Below are 19530 nucleotides of genomic sequence, written 5' to 3'. Positions count from 1 at the left end.
GGATCCATGCCAGTCATTCTGCTGCTATGAACTGGATGTCCTTGGAACCTTTTAACATTACCTCCTTAACTTATTGAGGATGCCAACGTTGTACATGCAAAAAATAGCTCCTGAGTCTGAAATGGACTCCGTCCACTTCTGGTAGACTCTGGAGTGTGCTTACTCTTCATCCAAGAAAGAGCAGAGTTGGCACTACTATCAGAAGGTACTTACTGCCGTAGTTGAGGCTGCACTATATGCATCTCTTACTATCTTCAGAGAACAAGCTACAGAGAGCTGGCACTTACTCTTTGAAGGTTTGGAGTGTATTGAGGTTTGAGAAGTCTTCCCTGAGGGCTAATTCTGCCATAAGCTTTGAGGCTGTATCTGGTCAGTCATCTCCCACCCAACAGTGGTTGAAATTTTTTTCTTGACAGTTGTAATTATTCTTTAAACTTATTACAGAAGGCCTTTTAGACATATTTAGACAGAGCCTATGTTGTTGTGTGTAGTTCTTTTGCACACACACGCATACAAAATACTAAGTGAAATCAGATAACATCTTAACCCTTCTTATTCAGGGTCTGACTCAGTATTCAGAGTTTGACTTCAGTCCACAGGTCCCATGAGTGTGTATTTTTCCACAAAGTATTGCCCTCTGTGCCATCAGCAGCTTTGGTGATGGGCACACTTAAATTTGTTCATGGTGTTTCCAAACTAGGCATCGTCAGCTGCTGCTTTTTTTTTTTTTAATGTTTATTTATTTTTGAGAGAGAAAGACAGAGCATGAGCAGGGGAGGGGCAAAGAGAGGGAGATACAGAAACAGAAGCAGGCTCCAGGCTCCGAGCCGTCAGCACAGAGCCCGACGCGGGTCCTGAACGCACGAGCCTTGAGACCATGACCTGAGCCCAAGTCAGACGCTTAACCGGCTGAGCCACCCGGGCGCCCCAGGCATGATCAGCTTCTTGGTGTTTAGCCGGGTTGGGTGAACTGCTAACGAGCTGGTTTGAATCTCTTTTTTTAACCTCAATGGGAGCGGTACCGAAGTGGTTGTGTTGAGATTAAGTAACACTAGAGGGCAGCCTTCCAGTCAGAGACAAGTGACAGGACACCAAAGCAGTAATCTGGCACTTCACAGTCCGTAAGTGACCTGGAGCTCGGTCTCCCAGCGTGCTGCCGCCCACCTCAAAGGTGGTGACCCCACGTGATACACAGATATGCAGTTACTCCTTCCTGCTGAATCTGAATGGGCCTTTAAAATAAGCCCTGAAGGCAAACTGAGGAAACGTATCTCCCTTCTAGAAACTCGATTTGGTAGACCTCCTGTGGAAACTCCTCCTGTTTTGTGTCACTTCTGTTACTTAACTCTCTTTGTGAAATGCTAACTAAGGCTTTCTGGTTACAAATCTTGTTTAGAAACCCCTGGAAGAAAAATGTCATGTGAAGAGTAAATATAGGATACCCATCTTTTTACGGTTCTTTTTCTTACACAGTGTTAGTATTACTCTTAACTACTCTGAACGGCATCGGAGGGTTCTGCTGGACTTCTCTTGACCCTTATCTAAAGGTTGAAACCGTAAAATGAAACCCTCGATCCCTCAATCACTGACGGAATGAAGAGTTATTTCTTCCAAAGTAAAATCTTATTAAACACATTTTTTTCTTCTGCTACATAAGCGGCGTTCAATTTTAGCACAAGGCAGCAAATAAGGCCTAGCTGTCTGCTAACCTGTCTTATTAAATAAACAACACAATTTGGGTGTTATTCGTGTTTTGTGAATTACATCATCTGGCAATGTCGCATCAGGCAATGTCGGAGATTAGGCACATATAAATATGCCCAACACGGAGTGGGGCGGGGAGCCCCACTTGGCCCCCCTTGGCCAACTCGTGCACTTTCATAACCCGTTTTTATCGATGCGCTGGAGGGTGCCTCTGTCTTTCTCAGATTATCCGCCTCCTGTTACAGTATTGACCTCCCTAATGTTGAGAAAGTGGTCCCAGCTGCCAGACCAAATGTGACAGTTGAAACACTTTTTTTAAAGCTTATTTATTTTGAGAGAGAGAGAGAATCCCAAGCAGGTTCTGCACTGTCCGTGCAGAGCCCACCGTGGGCTCAAGCTCACGAGCCGCGAGATCATCACCTGAGCTGAAATCAAGAAATCAAGAGTCGGACGCTTAACTGACTGAGCCACCCAGGCGCCCCGACAGCTAAAACACTCTTAATTTCAAAATCGTTAGTGTTCGTTCTGCAGAGCTGGGCGTGAGCAGAGTCAGACTAGGACCAAGGCTTTGGAGTTTGGGCCATTATGTGTCTTTTAAATCTGGGATAAGATGGCTATGAGATTTGAACTCTTTTGTTTGTAAACTGGGGTTCCTTGCTGTCCTGGGGCCAAGGCTCCCATTTCCCTGAGTTGAGCCTCTGCTCTTGCTTTTCCCTTAGGTGCTCGGCTCTTCTTTCCCTCCGCTCTCACCTCCTGCAACCTCACTCCTTCAGAAAACTCCAAAGCCTCCTTCTTCACAAAGTCCTCCCTGACCTCCCAGCTGGCTAAAGCTCTCCCTTCCTGTCCTTCTTAGCAGCCTCTGCTTTAGGGATGGAGCATAATCCGACCGTAAACCAAAGCGATTTCTCACATGTCTACTTTGCTCACTAGAATGTGCTCCCGGGGTCTGGCCCACGTTGGGTACACGGTTGGTCGATAAATTCTGAACTAGGTCATCCTTGTACCTCTGGGGTACATCTAGAGTTTGCCTGGTCTAAGTGCTAAGTGTATAATCTGTTGGATTAAACTGAATTGCTGCTTTCACTAGACCTGGTAGCCTAGCCCATAAAATGACCTTTGTCAGAGGCAAGATCCACTGACACTGTGCCATACCGTCTATTTACTCCTTCCTATAAGCATGTTTCTGTGTCAGTAGGTGCCGGTTATCAGCCCCCGGGGATACTCCTGCCGGGATATGTGGTTCTTCCTGTGTCCCTCCGTTCTACCCACCCCAGGGACGAGGTGTCCACCTTGATAGTGCTGCTTGTCTGGGTCCCTTCTATCAGATAGGACGAGCGTCCCCATTACAAACATCCTCCATTTTTCAGTTCGTCTCCTTTCAGATGACAACTCCAGACCCTAAGAGCCTCTGGAGACCATGACCTGAAACAGCATTCCACCTGCACTAACAGCTCAGGTGGGGTCCTTGGACAGCTGCTTTTTAAAAATTATATTTATTTATTTCAAGTGGGGAAGGTGTGTGTGTGTGTGTGTGTGTGTTTGTGAGAGAGAGAGAGACAGAGACAGAGAGAGAGAATCCCAAGCAGGCTCTGTGCTGTCAGGGAGCTCCATCCCATGACTTTGGGATTATGACCTGAGCCAAAATCTAGAGTTGGACACTGAACCGAGTCGTTAACCAAGGTACCCCCTTGGAAAGCCCCTTCTGAACTTGTTCTGTCAGGGTCCAGTCTGCACAGTAGGAATGCCCGTGGTTGGGAGGCTGTAATCGTTTTTCAAAAATTTTTAAGTATTGAGCAAAAGGAGTGGCGTGGAAGAGCTCAAAACTCAGATTCGGAAGGTTGGGGACTTTGTCACAAGCCTTTCCCTCACTCTTCAGCCCATTATTTGACCTCTCTGAACCTCAGTTGTCTCATCTTTAAATTGGGCATAATAAGACCTGTCCTGCCTAACCCAGGTTCTAATGATATTAAATGAGGCAGTGTTGATAAACGCACTCTGCAAAATTGTCCTGATGATATAAATAAGGTCTTTATCATTAATAATAACACTGGTAAATACCATTGATGTTGGTGGTTATCAGCACGCCTGATTTCTGAATGTGATGCAGGACTCGGCAGGACTCCTTCCTAGGCAGAACAGTCCTGTGTTGGCACCTCACTGCTGGAAGCCAGTCCATCCTCTCCCCAGAAGGTGCCACCCTGGGGAGATGTGTCTCCACTTGAAACACAGGCAGTGAGAAACAATGAAATATGCAGATGCGCTATGATTACTTTTAATAGAAGGAGCCCTCCGAGTTAGGACTAGTAGGTATGGTTGACAACAGGCAAGAAACGACATTGTCCTAGTCCTACATACAAAACCTTTTCAAGTTCTGCTCAGCAGAATTTGCATTTCAATAACGCTGTGATAATGTCAGGCTATTCACAACATTTCAAAGCCTTCTCTTGCACACCTGGCATGTTGTAGGATCTGCTGGGGAACTGGCTGTGGCTGTTTTCTAACAGCAGAGGCAATTATGTTGTCCTTTTCATTCTTGGGAGCGGATGTGTTTGGGCAATATGAACAGGTCGTCTGTTCTGGACATGACAAAATACGGGAACGAAAGCCCCGCCCCCCAAGATATCCCTGGAGAATTCATTAATCAGCATATTCAACACGCCGAACTTCCCCTCCTCACAAATGAGAGGAAACACCTTGTAGAGAAAAGTTGACTTTTGAATAGAGAGCCCTTCCCTGTGCTCCGTACATCCCTTTACGGAAGAGAGTGTCCAGTAGATGTTTGTGACCTTTTCTCTTGGCCGCGCTGGCAAACTGCGCCAGTTTCTCCTCTCCCGACCCGTGGCTGAGCAAGCCTGGGATCTCGGGTCGACTGTATTTGCACTCAGAGAAACCCATATTGCACGCAATGGGACAGCCATCTCGAAAATTACTCTAGATAATCACTACCCGAGAACACAGTACAGCAAGTATGACAGATCCATTTAATTTAGGTAATTTCTCCTTATGATGCTTATAGATCGGTAAGCTTAATTGTAAAAGTTAAGCATTTATAATTCATAAGCACAAATTATGCTAAACTAGATGTGTTATGTGCTATTGGAGTTTTATGTAAGCTGCAAAATGATGATTCACACAGAAATTTAATTAATAAGATATTTATAATATATTTAATTAACGTATTATATCTAACTTTTATGAGACCCTCTAGTTGAAAGTCGAACATAAGGGGCACATTAACATTATCATTCAGCTTCTTGATATCTGTAGTAAAACTCAGGACACAGGAAAAGGACTTTTAACCAAAAGTAAGACCTATTTCTCTCCCATGCTTATACTATTCCCTAGTCATATGTTTAGCACATGCTTAACAGGTATTTTTGGGCAAAGAAAATACCAATTGGTCGACTGTCCCCAGTATATAGTAGCTTACATTTGAAAGAACTCAAAGTCCTGGGGCGCCTGGGTGGCTCTGTAGGTTAAGTGTCTGACCTTGGCTCAGGTCATGATCTCGCAGTGGCCGGGTTCGAGCCCTCCGTGGGGCTCTGTGCTGACCGCTCAGAGCCCGGAGCCTGCTTCAGATCCTGTGTCTCCCTCTCTCTCTGCCCCTCCCCCACTCACACTCTGTCTCTCTTTCTCAAATAAATAAACATTTAAAAAAAATTAAAAAATAAAAGAACTCCAAGTCCCATTCCATCTTGAAAAGGAATGGCCTCTAATCCCCTTAGGAGCCAGTAAATACCATCAATTTTGTTAAGTAAATTCCTTTCAAGTTAAAAATGGGTCCCCCAAAGATTGTAAGTCGTCTGCATCACTTATAAATGTCAGTTGCCCCTCAAGTGATACCTCTTTCCTTACATGACCATTTTGCAAATGACACAGAAGAACCGGCGTGGCTTGCCCGGCAGCCTCCTGGAGGCTTGTTCACGGGGCCGCCCTCTGAAAACCGTCCACCAAAACTCAGCCTCCAAGGCACTGATGTCCTGGAGGCACAAAGGAAAATCTGTAATCAGAAATCATTAATTAAGGTTAATTAAAGTCCATATTGTATCTGACTGATATTCACAGAAAGGTACTGCTTACTTTTCTTTAGGCTCCGCGTGTAATACGGTGTCCACCCGGACCCCAAAGTGTAAACTGCATCTCGTTAATGTCAAGAGGGCAGCAGATTGAATTCACACAAACTCTTCTTCCAAGGAGAAGAAGCCTCTGGTCAGAAAGTCTAGTCCCACTGTTCTCCCCATCACTGTGCCTTTAAGAAAAGAAAAAACTTAGAAGACTACTGTAAAATGAGCAAGACCTATTTTCTACCCTGCCAAATAATCAGAGGTCCATAAGACTGAATTTACAAATGCATGTTTTCTCTGCTTCACAGAGATAGTGGGAAGGGGAGGGGGAGAAGTTTAGGGGCTGATAATTGCAGCCTATGGATAAGCCAGACCACATGATCAAAATCTGCTGTGACACTTAAAAGTGTTTCTCCACAAGGAATTCCGGTGCCCAGAAGCCTGGTGAAGCCAGTAGCAATTAAGGCCACGTTACCCTTTTAATTTACTTGAAATTATTGGCCTCTAAAATCAATCATTTAGTGTGGTTGGGGAGGGGAGGGGCCAATATAATAGGCACGTGCATTAAAAATACTTGTGGATGTTACTCAGAAATTTTGGCAAGGCCGGGACTGGGAAAATTTAAAACGGCTGCTTTGAAGTTCCCATCCTGAAATAAAAACGAGTCATTTTCTAGTAAAGAAAAAAAAAAGTGACCAGTTTTCTACATTAGGCCCATTGGTAATGAATTCAAGGTTTTCTTCCCGTGAATCTGCCTGGGTTTTTTCCTTTGAGGCCCTGCATGTCCTGACTTCAGTGCTGTGTGCCTCAAGTGTGAGATTGTTTTATGTTTTGATCTACAAAGGAATGGCATGGCTTGGCTTCCACTGGTGGGAGTCCTTGAAAGTCCACTTGAGAAATGGGAGCTCCGGCACGACAACGGGCACCAGTATCGGTTACACACGGCCAGACGCACCTAACAAAGGAAGGCTGTGTTCTCCATGACCCACAAAACACATAAATCACGGGGTGTGTGTATCTCCTTCTTGCAGCCACTTCCTCCTCCCTGTCTTTTCTGGACTTGGTCACCCAATATATACAGCACCAGACAGCTTTTCCTAATCAACCCTGAAGTCACAAACCCAACAACACGACCCGCCAAAGATGAGAATTCCAGAAAGGAAAAAAAAAAACCTTACAGACCCCAGAGCTGACAAAGCTGTTAGCCCTATGGGCCACGGTGGCAAAATACAGCGACACGATCCCTAGCTCCTCAGGAAGATGCGTCAGGCATGAACAATTCTAGAGGTTAAACCTGAACTTACAGCACGGAACGTTTCCACCGCCTCGCCAAAGCGGGCGACACTCCCGAGGTCCTTCTGTGTGGTCAGCAAGCTGCAGAGCCCACACCGAATCGTGCACCTGCCATTTCGAGCAAAGCCACACACGCCCTCCTTTACCTCCACACTTGTGAACAGAGCTCACACCCTTTGGCTTTCTTGTCGAAAGATGAAAGTGACATCAGCCCCTGGACGGTCATTTTCTTTCCTCCCCCACCAGGAAGGCCGAGCAAGAGGCACATCCTGGAGTAGATATCAGCTGGATGCGCACCTAACAAGGTCCAGAGAGACCTTCTCAGAAGTTGCCTCTTTTAATCCAACACTGAATTCTACGAGAGGCGGTGTTCGGTGCTTTCAGAGCCCCACAAACTGCCAAGATAACTGCAAGGCTCACACGCCCTAGTATAGCTCGAACCTTTCCCCAGACACCCCAACACTATCTGAGGCACTGAAACTATGGCAACCGAATAAGAAAGGAGCCTCCATGATTAATAGATGAAGATCCCAGCGGCAGTGTCTAGCGGGGGCCATCATTCACGATGCGAGAAGAATTAGCACAGAATCCATCTCGCAAACCACTTACGAGGATCCTTCCTATAAAACAGTCCACCCAACTGCCATCCGGCCGCAAACGCTCTGGTTTAGAATGCCGTAAACAATTGGGTTTCTATTTCTCGCTCCCCATCCAGAGATGAGAATGTTCTCAGCGACTCAGATGCTCACGTTGGTGGAATAATGAAAGGCTTAATAGATTGGTTTTCCACCTGGGTATTTGAGGCCTCGGCACAAAATGCATTCAAACACCAAAATATGTGAATGAAGTCATGTGGCTCTCTGGGGCAAAAAGGAGGAAAGACAGTTGTTGGATTGTTTGGGTGGGTTTTTTTTTTTGGTTTTTTTGTGGGAAGCAGTTTTTCATACGGCATTCCATTTTCAGGAAAGGAACGTTGCCATTCACTGGCTCAATCAGTATTCTCTCAGTTTCCTCATTGGAGGACAGTAGGAGTCTGGGGGAAGGAGGGGGAAGTGCTGGAGTCGCTGTAATATTAATGAAAAGACAGAGAAGCTGTTCCTTAAAGAAAAGATTCAGGAACAGGAGAAAGGAAAGAAGGATGGAGCCCTCACAGCAAAGCTGGTCTAGAAAAGGCTCATCTAACGTCAGAACGTAATTAATATATTCCCGATTTCTTCCCATTTCCTAAAATATTTAGTTTCCTGTGGCACGTTGTCACTGTGTTCAGTGACACGGCCTGTTGTCTTCTAGAAATGCTTCAGAGGCTTGGTCTTAAACATGTGTGGGGGTGAGGGGTGACGGAGCATCAGTTTTAGAGAGCCTTCTAAATTTTTTTTAATTGGCGTGGATTCTTTAAATTACATTTTCTACAGATGACAGTTACAGGCTAGTTGGAAGCCACCAGAAAGCGCTGAGTCACATTAAATGAAGCTTGTAAGGTTTACGGGCTGCGCGTGGAAATACCTGTCTAACAGTGCTTTCAGAGCAACAGTCCTCACACTCGCTGCTTACAGAGAACCTGCCCCGGCGCTCTTTGGGGTGTGTTAATTGCGGATTTATTTCACTTTCTTGAAATCCTCTTTCCACTTAAAAAGTTTAAGAGAGTTGTTTTTGTTTTCCTCCTCGGTGAAAATCACTGTAATGCTATGCCATGGAGGGAGTCTTGCTCCTCTGGGTGGAGAAAGGGTCCTGCAGGGAATTTCAGCAGTGCCCGTTTCTTGCCCCTCCTCCTGGGCCTTTCAGAAGTGAGACTCTTGTCACCGCTGAGAACCTGTAGGACTGTCATTTGAATCAAATGTCAGGTAACACGGCAGTATACCAGTCAGCAGAGTAAACGGTGTCTCTGTGGGGGTCGGCCAACTACTCGCTCCATTTGGGGGGAAGGCGGTGGTTTGCTTCTGTGTGGAGACTCCTGCTCTTCCAAGTTGAATTCATGCATGGCCAGGGTGGAGTGACCCACCCCCTGGGAGAAGGCCCAGCCACAGCCCCCTGGAGAGTCTGTGGGGAGACAGGCTTCTCTCCTATGACAGGTGTGGCCCCCAGGTCACCTCGGCTCATCCCTGAGCCAATCTTAAGGGCGGCTCTCAGATTCTCTCGTGCATGCAGGTTGTGGATTTTATTTTTAAATGTTAGGAAGTGGAGGCTGTCATATTAAAAAGAAACCAAAGTAGCCATCCTTTGGGCTTTATTTGATCTAAAGTCTTGTGCTGCCTGCTATGGTTTTCTTTGTGTAATGTCTTTCCTTCCATGTTTTTGGGTGCGATATTTCAACATCCATAGTTGGGAAAAGGATCATGACTCCTCTTCCCGCACAAATGACCCTTTCACACGCTTCCCAGCTTAAAACCCGTCACTACGGCCAGCTCACAGCGTGAACATTCATTTCTAGTCCAAAGGCTGTTTCCTTTGTTATACTTTTGTGGCCATTTCCTTTGTACTGTCCCCACCAGGGCACTCTCCATGACTACCGTCACCCAGAAAGTCATCACAGCTAGTATTTACTGAGCACGTGTCGTGTGCCAGGCACTGGGCTGTGGATTTTACAGGTGTTTGCACATTTTCCCTTCTCAACAACCATGGCACTGACGTCATACTAGCATCTTACAGACGGAAACTGAGGCAGAGACCTAACTGGCTCAAAGTCACCTTCTTCGGGGGCGCCTGGGTGGCTCAGTCAGTTAAGCATCCGACTTCGGCTCAGGTTATGATCTCACGGTTCGTGGGTTCGAGCCCGCGTCAGGCTCTGTGCTGACAGCTCAGAGCGTGAAGCCTGCTTCTGATTCTATGTGTCCCTCTTTCTCTGCCCCTCCCCTGCTCATGATCTGTCTCTCTCTGTCTCTCAAAAATAAAAAAATAAAAGTCACCCTTTTCATAAATGGCAAAAAATGGGACGCATACTCAGTGTGTCGTGTGTCCCTGAGAAGCATGGCCTCTGCAGTGCCCCCTCACCTGCCCGCTGCCTGCCCCTGGCAGTCTCTCCACATTGATAAATCGAACGTCACAAAATCTTAATGAGTTCGCCTCTGTTACAGCAAGGGTCAGAATTCCTCTCCTGCTCCCCTTGGTCCACCCTGACATGTCTGTTCTACATTAATGCTTACATTGACATGAACTATTTTAGGACTTACCTCAACAAAAACAATGCCCTTACTTTTCATAATGCCTGGCAGAGTGCCACCCCCATGACCTTGCCCGATTTAATGGTCACACTGAAAGCCTTCGTTACTCCAGGCCGTTGGCATCCTCATTAATAGGGCTGCTATACATGCTCTACATAGATTGTGAATTTTCACCGAACTTGAGGATCTTACTTAATTTCATAATGTGGTTTATGCCAAAATGTGACATCAACAGAATATAATCTTTCTTTTATGATCTAGAAAACAATGAAGCGAGGTCTCTGCTAGGCTGGAGGTGGGAAGTTCTGGGCTGGGGAGAAGGGAATTAGCATCAGACCTCTCAAGTTTCCAGAGTGCATTTCAAATTTTACCAAAAACATTCACATTTGTGACTTCATGTTATTTCCCTAGCAGTCATACAAGGTAGGAAGCATAGGTTTACTATTCACAGTTTTTATTTAAAATAGTGCAGCGCTTGGGGCACCTGGGTGGATCAGTCAGTTGAGTGTCTGACTTCGGCTCAGATCATGATCTCGCAGTTCATGAGTTCGAGCCCCACATTGGGCTCTGTGCTGACAGCTCAGAGCCTGGAGCCTGGTTGGGATTCTGCGTCTCCCTCTCTCTCTGCCCCTCATCCATTCACACTGTGTCTGTGTCTCTCAAAAATAAACATTTAAAAAATTAAAAAAATAAAAAATAGAATAAAATACTGCAGCTCCAGGAGGTTAAGTGGCTTAGCCATGGTAGGAAGGGTCTTGAACCTGGGACATGCGACTCCAAGCGCAGGATCTTTAGTACGAATTATCACTGTACTAGTAGTAGTACAGGGCAGAAATGTGGGTCCATTCGCATATCATTTTCTCCTGCTAGAAAGGTGAATTTTAAAAAGTACTATTAGCAAACTCCAGAAAAGCAAGGCAGTTATGTGGACAGTGGTTAGAATGCAGACCAAGGCCACGGTCAAAAGCTCAATCCCCATAAATGCTGGCTGTCTTCCTGGCTCTGTTTCTTGGCCAGCTGCTCTTCACCTGACTCAGATTCCCTCCAGCTTCAGGCAGGTGCCCCACAGACGTGTGCTCTGGGCCACAGCAGGGTGGGAGTGTGGGAATGACAGGCTCCAGTCCCCCTCGAAGGCTGGGGAGACAACCCACAGCGAACGCTCCACTAATGGTGCATGGGACATTCCACCTGTGTGGATGGAAGGCAGTGTTACACACACACACACTCACTCACACACACAGGAGGTGTTCCATTGGACGAAACCATAAGTGAGAAAAACAAGAGCAGACAAAAGAGGTGAAGACTAGAGGCTTGCAAAAAGATACACTCTTTACAGATCAATCAGTGAATTGATTCAACACATTCTTCTTATGAACAGCCCGTGCTGTGCCAGGCATGGGTGTAGGGGTTGGAGATCCAGCAGTGAACTACACATGAACAAGTCTTCCCTCATGGCATTACCTTCAAGTGGAAGACAGAAAATAAGTGAGGACAACGTATCGCTTGTCAGGCTGTAAAAAGTGAGAAGAGAAAAAAATGCAGTCACAGGGGGTGTGGAGGGTGTAGGGAGTCTTGGGGAAAAGGGTGAAGTGAGTAAGGCAATCAGAAAAGGCTTCACTGTGAACGTAACATATGCACAGAGGCCTAAAGAACGGGAGGAACAAATCACATGACTGTCTGGGGAAAGAATCATCCAGAGTCCTAGAAGAGCAAGTGTGGAGACCATGCACAGGACCCTGAAGACAGTCAATCCAGTAGTCGCACTGTTAGATATTTACCTAAAGGAGACAAAAAATACAGATTCAAAGGGGCACATGCCCCCCATGTTTATAGCAGCATTTTCAACAATAGTCAAACTATGGAGGGAGCCCAAATGTCCATTGACTGACGAATGGATAAAGAAGATGTTGTGTATGTATGTATGTGTGTGTATATACATACAATGGAATATACACATATACACACAATGGAATATCACTCAGCCATCAAAAAGAGAAATCTTGCCATTTGCAACAACATGGATGGAACTAGAGTGTATTATGCTTAGTGAAATAAGTCAATCAGAGAGAGACAAATACCGTATGACTTTTTCATATGTGGAATTTAAGAAACAAAACAGATGAACACATGGGAAAGGGGTAAAGAGCAGAAAGGGAAACAAACCACAAGAGACTCTTAAATAGAGAACAAACTGAGGGTTGCTGGAGGGAGGTTGGTGGAGGATGAGCATTCAGAAGGGCACATGTTGGGATGAGCACTGGGTGTTGTGTGTAAGTGATGAATCACGGAATTGTACTCCTGAGACCAATACTGCCCGGTAAATTAACTAAAAATTTAAAAAAAAACCCTAAAGAAAGCACGTGGGGCATATTCACATAACCCCAAAGAGGGGTGGGGGTCAGAGAGGTAGAGAACAGAGCATAGATCCTGTAGGGGCCACAAAGTCCATAGGACAGACTTTGGCTTCTGCTAGTATGAGATGCAAAAGCATATGAGCAAAAGTGATCTGATCTGGCTTCGATTTTTTTTTAAGTTTATTTTGAGAGAGACAGAGTCAGCACGAGTAGGGGAGGATCAGAGAGAGGAGACGAGAATCCTAAGCAGGCTCCGCACTGACAGCGCAGAGTCCGAAGTGGGGCCCGAACCCAGGAGACAAGATCATGTGACCTGAGCAGACCCCAAGAGTCAGACTCCTAACTGACTGAGCCACCCAGGCGCCCCCTGGCTTCACTTTTGTGAAAAGTCACTTTGGCTGCTGTGTTGAGCAAACACTGTAGGGGCCAGGAGCAGAGCAGGGGCACTGTAGGACCCAGGAGCAGCAGCAGCAGCAGCAGCAGAGGACACTGGCGTGGCCCCTGTGAGGGTCGCCCCTGTGAGGGTCGCCGGTAACGCTTAAGTTGTTACATGTGAGCACCTCTTCCATTTACCAAGACGGAGACACGATGAAAGCCTCTCTGGGGGGAAAAGATCCAGAATCAGGTGTTCTAACCATGTTAGGTTGGAGGTGCCTATTAGACCCAAGAAGAGCTACCTGACCTGTAGGCGTCTACTATTTGAGAGCCCCAAGAGAGAGAGGTCCGGGCGGAAGAGGTTACTTGGGGAACATCAGAGCACTGGTACTTTTATAGGACACTCTCCATTAGCGTAATTGGAATTTCTCTAATCAGAAAGTTTCGCAAGAGCTCACCTGCTTCAAAAGCAGGATGCCCTTGTGTATATATTCCGCTGTCACAGTCCCATGCTGAGAAGGAGCGGCACTGCCTCCTCCCCTTGAGGTCTGTGTGGTATGACATCTTACTTGCCCATTTCAAAGGGATTAAATGCCTCCCGCCCTCCGCCCTCCCCTACCTTACCATATCCCCAGAAGGCACCCGTGTGGTTGCCAGCAGAGACTAGCGCAGTGGATGAGAAAAGCCTTCCCCGTGGAGTAGAAATATCTCAGAGGCTCCCGGGTACCTCATGAGAGTGGGGGGACACTGACATGGGAGGGCACAGCAGGATGTTTCCAGGCTCCGCCTTCCTCCGGAGTGTGAACCCCAAGGCAACACCCACTGTTGGAGGAGGACAATAAATTGCCTAAACCCGGGTGGGGGAGGGGGGAACCATACAGAGATCTGTGCAGTCTCTCTCAAGCCTTACATACTGCTGCAAACGGCAGATGCTTAATTAAAGCATTTGCAATTAGCTTGGCTTGTTCCGTGATTCCTTTCTGCAAACAAATAGGATGGGAGAATATATTCGCTTTTGGCAATCTAGTTCCAAAAAACTTCTTTTCCCATGATCACTCTTTTGTCCTGCTCAGAAAAGAGCTGAACCACTTGGTACACATAGTAAAGTATCCGACTTACCTCCCGTTCAAAACAGTATTTTTCTTTCCATTTCATATGGGAGTGCAATTACCCATTTGCTTTTAAAGCATGAGTATTTATTTTGAATTTAATACAAGTTCTTAATTTGGGTGTCATATTTTTATTCAGGGAAGAGAACAGTCTTCCTAATTCTTGCCATCCTTCTGATTCAACATACTAAGCAATGTTATCCGCCTACTCAAAATGCAAATGCTATATTTTTTTTTAATGATGGGAAAAGCATTCACTAGACTTGGAAAGAACTTGAGGGCTGTGTGTTTGTGTATGTGTGTCACTGTGTGTGTAAATAAAGAGTTGCACTTATTGCCACTTGATAATAACCACTTATTTGAAGCCATGGTGGGTGTGGGGGGAGCGTGTGGGGACCAGGTCCACTATTAGTGGAGAAATGTAAAAATCATGTGTGGCTATTTCTTTCATTGACTTATCCATTCAACATTTGGGTTTCTATGCCAATTCTTAGGAATTTATAATCTATTTAAACATAGATGTTTTATGCACTCACTATATTTTGCAGATGGCTTCTGAGACCATGATTTTGGCTATCTGTTTAACATTTACATATGTGGATTACATGCATTATTGAAGAGTGGCCCATCTCCAGAGGGGGGTAGTTGCAAAACATAACACTTTGGGAAGACTGTAAATAAGAAACAGGAGCTAGAATGCTTGTTTATATGAAGTTGAAAAAAGACAACATAGAAATGAGGTTGTAAGCCTGATGTTCCATCCTTTTCTGCTTTTGGATTTTTTTCCAAAGTGCCTCTTTCAAGAATATCCTAGAACCAAAATAATAATACAGGGTGGGGGTTACTCAAGTTTCAAATACAAGTTAGCAGGTAAACAAGCCTGGGTAAACCAAATTCAAACAGTGCAATTATTTTTTAACAGCTAGTTTAGGTTAATAGGTGGAGACACTGGTCCGCCACTGCATTTAAGGTTAGGTTAACAATTAACTTCGGTGCCTGGAGTAGTTTAATCAAAGCTTACTGTAAGTCATAAAACTGATCCATGCAGACTAAACACGGCGTTAAAAGAAAACGTACAAAATGCTTGCCATCTTGACCTCAGGTAGCCATTTGGATGAGGTGTAAAGATACAGTCTTTTCATTCAGAATCGGGCACGGGCATCTTTACTTTTGGGGAAAAGGTCTAAATAAAGGATTCGTGTGTCTGGAACCACGAGTCTTTCCCCTGCCAACAGAGAGGACTTGATGCCCCAGATATATGTCCCAAGGAAGACCAGCAATTACCAGGATTAGCCAAGCAGAGGCCCTCGACCTTTCTACTCCGGAAGGACTTAAAAACCAGCACTGGGGGGCATTGCATAGCTTTCCCGAGACCTGCTGGCAGAACACTGCAACTGGGTGAAAACAGCTTTTCAGATTTGAGGCAGAGAAAGTTGTGCGTACAAGTGCTAGCATCTGCGCGTGTGTGTGTGTGTGTGTGTGTGTGTGTGTGTGTGTGTGTGTGTGTGTTTCCGCGCCCGCCTGTGTTTTAATCCTTTCATGGATCCCACTCAGCAAGTAGCAACTTGGTTTCCATCCAGCGGAAGCAGAAAGCGATCCCACCGTGGCCGTCACCGGCCACTGCATTCTCAAAGCAGTCGGGCACCTTTCTCCCAAGGACCGACTCGGACGGACACTGAGGCTGCCCACTGCGATACAGGCCGTTGGCCGAGGCTGCAAGTGCTCTCCTTGGCTGTGAAGACAGCAGTTCCTCCCCCGCTCCACGAACACCTGGCTCCCTGTTCCGCTCCTCCCTGGAAACCCGCCGGCTGGAAACTGCGCGTGGCACAGGGGGTGGGGGAGGGGTGCGGCTGGGGATGCTGCGCTTGGAACTGGCACTAGCCAGCGAGTCCCAAGCTCCTGGGCACCCATGCGCCAGCCGCTGCCCAGTGGCCGCACCAGCATCCTAAATCCTCCTCCTTAACTTCCCTCCCCCACCCCCTTGCGCGACTGGTCCAGCTAGTGCGGCGCTGAGACCCCGGCCTAACTGACTGCAGACCTTGGGCGCCACTGTCTGTGGGCCAGCACCTAACTCCCCGCATCCTTGGCGGTCCACCTGCTTCCCTCCGGGTTCGGTTTCCCGCGGACTGCACACGCTGAGCCGCAGCCCTGTTGAGCCCGCCGCCCACGGCTTTCAGACAAACTTTCCAGAAGCGCCTGGTCGGGTGACCCCGTGGTGGAAAAGGAGGCGGCGCCGGGCGGAGGGGAGGCAAGGGAGCGGGAACGACAGCCGAATCCTGTTTCCTTTCCCGGAACACGCACAAGTTCGGGACTGCTCCCTGGCTCCCCCTTTACCACTCGGGTCGCGGGAGGAGGGAGCGGACCTCAGGACCCCGCTTTGCACCGTGTACCACAGTGAGGAGCTGAGAAAAAAGGAGAGAATCTGCAGAAGAGACACTTCCCACGGCAGCGGGATCTTTACAGGGTGGGTGGGCACTGGCGGGCTAGCTCCCGAGCGCCCCACCGCCCGCGAGGCGGCTCTGTAGGGCACCTCGAATAGTTCGGACACCCAGGACCTGTGGGCCCGGCAGAGCCCTGGTCTGGGTAGCAAGCACTGGGCCATCTCTTGCCAAGTCTTCCCACCCTTTCCCCTCAGTGACAACTCCTTTCCGTAGAGGAACCCCGTAGATTTTGGAGAAGAGCGCAGCCGGCGCCAAGCCCCGGTGTGGCGGACACTGTGCTAGAAGGGGACGCAGACGCGACAGATGCTGTCCTCGCCCGGCCAGAAGGGAGCTGCAGCGGGGGACAGAACCCAGGGCGGGGGGCGCCGCGCCACATCGGGAGGAAACCGTTCCTGGGCACTCACTCGAGCAAACAAAGCCCGGAACCTCCAGTGCCAGCGGCAGCGAAAGCCGGGATGTCACCAAGTGGCAGGGCGCACGGGTGCCAGGGCCATTACAAGTTTCCCCGCACTCCACAGAGCCCAGTCCAGACCCTGGGCAGACAACAAAAGATTCTGCTCGTTTTCCCACCGTCTCTGCGGAACCCCTTCTCCCACCCCAGAACCCAAACCCGGTGCTGGGCGAACACAGCGCTTTTCTACCCAACGTTCGCCGGCCCTCGAGGGCAGAGCCCCTTCCCCAGCCTTTGCACCAGGACTGGGCGCTTCTGCAAATCCCACCGTCTCGGGGCCTATCTGCTGCCCGTTGGGCAGAAAGTGAGGACGAACCCCGGGTCCTGCACACACTTCCCCCGGCCAGGCAGCGCCGCGCGGTCGCGGTCCCGGGCGGCGCCGGGCGTGTGCGCGATGCGGGTGGGGAAGCTCTCGCAACACGGAGCCCGGCGGTCTCCCGGGCTCAGGGCGGAGAGGAGCAGCGGGCTGGGCTCACGACTGCTCCCCAAGGGCCCGGCAACGCTCGGGAGACAGACACCAGACAAAATAAAACGCAGCCACCACAAAGCCGACAGCGCGTGCCGGCCGCGGCCCCGGGACCCGCTGGCCGGAGCCGAGCCGCCCGGAGAGGTGGGGCGCGCCAGCCATACCTTTTCGGTGCATCGACGGGCAGGCGGCCGGGGCTCGGAGCGGGCTGGTAGAGCGAGTATCCCATTTAGTAATCCATTATCGAGGAGATCTCTCCGGGCCGCAAGCTGCGCTCTCTTCCTTTGCAAGCCTTTGTCATTCCTACATGTGTGCTTGTCTCTTTGGGGTAACAGTCGTGGCGACTACTTTCTGGGATGCAAACGCGCTGTGTTCATCTCCAATGACAGGCGCAGAAGGGGAGAGGAAAAAAGGAAAGAAAGAAAGAAAGAAAACCAACAAGGAAGGAGTAAATCTTCAAGAAACTCTTCTCCAGGTCCAAATTCCACTTGGATTCCACTCCGGTGAGTCCCTTCGGTGGTGTCTGCGCGGATTAACAAGTCATTTCAGGGTGGGGGGCGGGGTGGGGGCTGGGGCAGAGGGCACGCTGGAGCCCCGCTCCGCGACCGCGAGGGCTGTGCCGCGGGTGTGGCGATGCTGGCCGCTGCCGCCGCTCCTAAGCGGGCATCGCGGGCGGTCGGCCCCGCGGAGAAGCGCCGCTGCTGCGTCCCGAGCGCCTGGGCAGCCGAGTGCGCGGGGAGCGGAGTTGGCTGCAGCCTCACCCGGGGCCGCTCACTACTCCTCTGTCACTAGAGAGGCCGCGGCTCCCGGGCGGAGCCAAGTCCCGGACTGGATTGCGCAGAGCGGACTCTCCTCCTGCAACCCCGCCTCCTTTGGCTGGCGTCTCCTCCGACCCACAGGAGGGCTGTGGTGTTTGTGTGTGAATGTGAGTGAGCGTGGCCGAGAGAGGGAGAGCCTACGCGGTGTGGCTGCAGGTGGAGCCTTGCACCGCCTGGTCAGCGAGGCTTCCTTCCACCAGCATTCCCGGCCCCGCCGCGCGCTGGGTGGAGGTCCCGGTGGGATTGACTCAGGCTGGAGCCCAGCCCCTGCTTCCCCCACCCCCGCATCTGCTCTAGCAAAGAAAAAAAAATCCCGGACAGCATTGCTGAGCCCTGCCAAATCAGAAAAATAAATAAAAATAGACGTAGTGCAGGAGCGAGTTACAAGAAAGGATCTGTTCATCGATTTTCTTAAATGGAAAAGTTTTAAAGGATGAGGGTAAGTGAACGAGGAGCCTTTCTAATTCTGATTACTGTATCAAGAGGTAAATTTCAGAAGTGATGGACGCCCTACGCGCCCAGATGAATTGGACGAAAGCCGATGCGGTTAACACACACACATACACCGAAGATAGGAACACTGCTATTAGTTAACGTACATACAACATGTTAATAAAGCATGTTAACTAAGCACGTTGACCGTAGTACAAAGAATGGTATCACCAACAACAGCCACAGTCCGTTTTGAAACTTAGAAAGTGTGTGGATTGTCCTTGAAAATATAAGTAAAGTTAAGAGATAGGACGCAGACAATTCGATGAGAACCCGACAGCTTCGTGGAAGAAGTAAATCGCAACTTCTTACACGGTGCTATTGTTAGGATCACAGGAAGAATGGCAGGCACAGCCCTCCTCCCGCTGCTTGAACTTGCAGTCGCCAAAAAGCCTCGAGGTTACAGGCTTATGCCAACCAGTCAGGCCACACTCCCCACACCCCCGGGGGTCGCTGCTCGCTCCCCACGGTGCCCGCACTTCCCGCTAACCACTGCGCGAGGTGGCCGCTGTTCCCCAGTGGGCTTCGGAGATGGTGCGGGCTGGAGCCACCACCTTTAAAGAAAGTAGCCCTGGGCCGCCAAGCAACATTTACCAGTCATGGGGTCGGCCGTGAAAAGCACTTGGGAGGACGAACAGGGTCCCAGTTGCCGTTAGGCCGAGTGACCTCAAATAAATGTATTAGAAGCTGTACATGCTCCCAAATGGGGACGAGGGCCCACGTTTTTTCTACTGTTTCTGCGTGAAACGTAAGTTACGCACAGACATCTGCTCTTGAGGACTCGCGAAGAATAAACGCACATGCG

General features: G+C 48.8%; 1 protein-coding gene across 5 annotated transcripts in view; it reads right to left on the bottom strand.

Moving 5' to 3' along the window:
* Positions 1-18165, bottom strand: part of SEMA6A (semaphorin 6A) — a 163913-nt gene extending 145748 nt beyond the window's left edge. For all 5 annotated transcript variants that reach the window (XM_029941563.1, XM_029941559.1, XM_029941561.1 and 2 more), the window contains exon 1: positions 17580-18165. The gene's annotated coding sequence lies outside the window, so the exon portion shown is untranslated. The remainder of the gene's footprint in view (positions 1-17579) is intronic.
* Between the last annotated feature and the right edge of the window lie 1365 nt (positions 18166-19530).

This window comes from Suricata suricatta, chromosome 6 (assembly GCF_006229205.1).
Source record: "Suricata suricatta isolate VVHF042 chromosome 6, meerkat_22Aug2017_6uvM2_HiC, whole genome shotgun sequence".
Classification (NCBI taxonomy): domain Eukaryota; kingdom Metazoa; phylum Chordata; class Mammalia; order Carnivora; family Herpestidae; genus Suricata; species Suricata suricatta.
This window is presented reverse-complemented; position numbering and strand designations above follow the sequence as displayed.